This window comes from Dipodomys spectabilis, unplaced genomic scaffold (genome assembly GCF_019054845.1).
Source record: "Dipodomys spectabilis isolate Male_0828 unplaced genomic scaffold, ASM1905484v1 ptg000492l, whole genome shotgun sequence".
NCBI lineage: Eukaryota > Metazoa > Chordata > Mammalia > Rodentia > Heteromyidae > Dipodomys > Dipodomys spectabilis.
Window position 1 is genome coordinate 979,576 of NW_024871169.1, and position 3,104 is coordinate 982,679.

The following is a 3,104-nucleotide window of genomic DNA, read 5'->3' on the forward strand; positions in this document are numbered from 1 at the left end:
TCTCATGGGAAGCTGGGCACTGATGGCTCACACCTGTAATTCTAGCTACTCAGGAGGCTGAGATGTGAGGATTGTGGTTCAAAGTCTGCCTGAGCAGGAAAGTCCGCGAGAATCTTATCTTCAATTAACTACCAGAAAACCAGAAGTGGCACTGTGGCTCAAGTGGTAGAGGGGTCACCTTGAGCACCTGAGACAGTGTCCAGGCCCAGAGTTCAAGCCCCATGACTGGCAAAAAAAGAAGAAGAAGAAGGAGGAGGAGGAGGAGGTGGAGGAGGAGGAGGAGGAGGAGGAGACTGGGAATGTGGCTTAGTGGTAGAGTGCTTGCCTAACATGCATAAAGTCCTGGATTTGATTCCTAAGTACCACATAAACAGAAAAAGCCAAAAGTGGTGCTGTGGCTCACGTGATAGAACGATCACCTTGAGTACAGATAGGCTGAGGGATAGTGCCTAGGCCCTGAGTTCAAGCCCCAGGACCAGAAAAAATAAAATAAAAAGGACAAGCAGCCAGGGGCTGATAGCTCAAGCTTGTAACCCTAGCTTCAGGAGATTAAGATTTGAGGCAAAGCCACCCTAGCAGGAAAGTTCTTGAGACTCTTATCTAAATAATTAACAAAATGCCAGAAGTGGAGGTATAGCTCAATTGGTAGAGTGCTAGCCTTGACCACAAAAGCTCAGGGACAGAGTCCAGTCCCTGAGTCCAAGCTCTAGGACTGGCATGAGCGTGCATGCACAGACATGTGCACGCGTGCGCGTGCGCGCGCGTGCGCGCACACACACACACACACACACACACACACACACACAGAGTAAGAAATGGAAAAACAAAACAAAACTGGGAAGGCAGGATGTGGATGGGAACAAAGGACCTGGTGTCCTGGGGCCCATTTGAATACTTCCAAATTAGGTTAAAGTATGCTCTGGTTGTTGTTTATTTTTAGGATAAATTGAGAGTTTTGTCTTGGCCAGAATTATTGCTGTAATGGTAGGGGGAAATTGTATTTCCTGGAACCTTAGCGAATCCCCACTGTTCTCTCCAGCAAAAGGAACATAAAGTGCACTTGTACCGAGAACATTGTACTAATGCAATAAACCAGTCATGGGGAAATAAATCCTATTCAACTCCCTCTATCTGCAGTTTTTATTTATTATTCAATTTAATTTAACTAATTAATTTATTTATTGTTGTGCCTGTACTAGGGCTTGATCTCAGGGCCAGGATGGTGAACCTTGGCTTTTGCACTCAAGGCTAAAGTTGCACCACTTGAGCCGCAGCTCCACTTCTTACTCTTTACTGTTGTTTTGAAGAGGGACAGTTTTATTATCTTCATGTACAGAGAAACCAATTGCACATTTAACTCAGCTTAGTGGCCAGCTTGGCAATTGGAGCTGCAGATTTTGGACCCAGGACATTGCCTCCCCAGCGATGATGGATCTCATATCTATCATTGTAATTGGTCCTGATAGCCTCCACCAGCTTTGCCAGAGATCCTTTGTCTTCTGAGTTAACTCAGGTGTAGGCAATGGTGGCGCATGTCTGTCTTCCTGTGGATCAGGCACTCCAGCCTGGCCTTCTCCTGAATGATGCAGTAGGGAACACCCATCTTGTGGCACAGGGCAGACAGAAATACAACCAGCCCGAAGGAGTCCATGTCATGTGTGTGCATGTTATGTACAACTATGTTAAACTGAACATTCTTCTTTGTGTGTGTGTGTGTGTGTATTGGTCGTGGGGCTTGAACTCTGGGCTTGGGCACTGTCCCTTAGCTCTTCAGCTCAAGAAGAGCGCTCTACTGCTTGAGCCACAGCGCCACTTCTGGTTTTCTAGTGCTTTATTGGAGATAAGAGTCTCACAGACTTCTGCCTGGGCTGGCTTTGAACTGCGATCCTCAGATCTCAGCCTCCTGAGTAGCTAGGATTACAGGTGTGAGCCACCAGCGCCTGGTTAAACTGAACATTCTTTTTTTTTTGGTCCAGTCGTGGGGCCTGAACTCTGGGCCTGGGCGCTGTCCCTCAGCTCTTCAGCTCAAGGCAAGCGCTCTACCACTTGAGCCACAGCACCACTTCCGGCTTTTTTCTTTTTGCTTATGTGGTGCTGAGGAATCGAACCCAGGGCCTCAGGCATGCAAGGCAAGCGCTCTACCACTGAGCCACCTTCCCAGCCCTAAACTGAACGTTCTTGTTCTCCACCACGGCAGTAACAGTGTTAACCCCTGCTCAAAAACTTGTGGTCTTTTTGTGGGGCTATCTCCTTTGCCAGCAGCTTTCTTCTCAACACTGGCCAACAGTCTCTGCTTCTTCTCCTGCTTTGCCTCTGGCCTGTACTTGTGAGCCAACTTAAGTAACTGTCTGGTGGTCTGTCCAAGGACTGCACAAACTGGCTAATTGCAGGAGTCACTTTCAGCTGCTTGTAGAAGATTGCTCTTTGCCACTGCAGCTGGATGTAGTCAGGCCATTTGACAAAATGGGTGAGGTCCCCTTTGGGGCTGGATGTCCTGTCCAATACCAAAGTTTTTAAGCTTATTTTTTTTTTTTTTCAAACAGAGGATTTATCACCTTCTTGGCCTCCCGCTTTTTCATGACAGCAGTGGTCAGGGTCATCTTCTTCCCCATTGGCTTTCTTTCATTTCAGCATCGTGGGTGGCTGGAGAGAACGATTTACTGTTTAATTGGAAGTAAGAGTCCTGCCTGGGCTGTTTTTTTTTCTTTTTATTTCTTTGCCAATCCTAGGGGTTGAACTAAGGGCCAGGGCACTGTCCCTGACCTTCTTTTCCTCAAGGTCTAGCACTCTACCACTTGAGCCACAGCACCACTTCTGGCTTTTTCTGTTTATGTGGTACTGAGGAATCATCCAGAGCTTCAAGCATGCTAGGCAAGCACTCTACTACTAAGCCAGCTACTACTAAGCCAGCTTTCCAGCCCTGGGCTGGTTTTGAACCTGGATCCTCAGATCTAAGCCTGCTGAGTAGCTAGGATTACAGGTTTGCACATCATGCCCAGCTGTAAATGTGGTGCTATGGCTCAAGTGGTAGAGTGCTAGCCTTGAGCAAAAGAAGCTCAGGGACAGGGCATAGGCCCTGAGTTCAAGCCCCAGGACTGGCAAAA

General features: G+C 47.6%; 1 pseudogene; it reads right to left on the minus strand.

Annotated features, from left to right (window-relative positions):
* Positions 1 to 1,353: 1,353 nt before the first annotated feature.
* LOC122098807 lies at positions 1,354 to 2,612 on the minus strand (annotated as a pseudogene).
* Between the last annotated feature and the right edge of the window lie 492 nt (positions 2,613 to 3,104).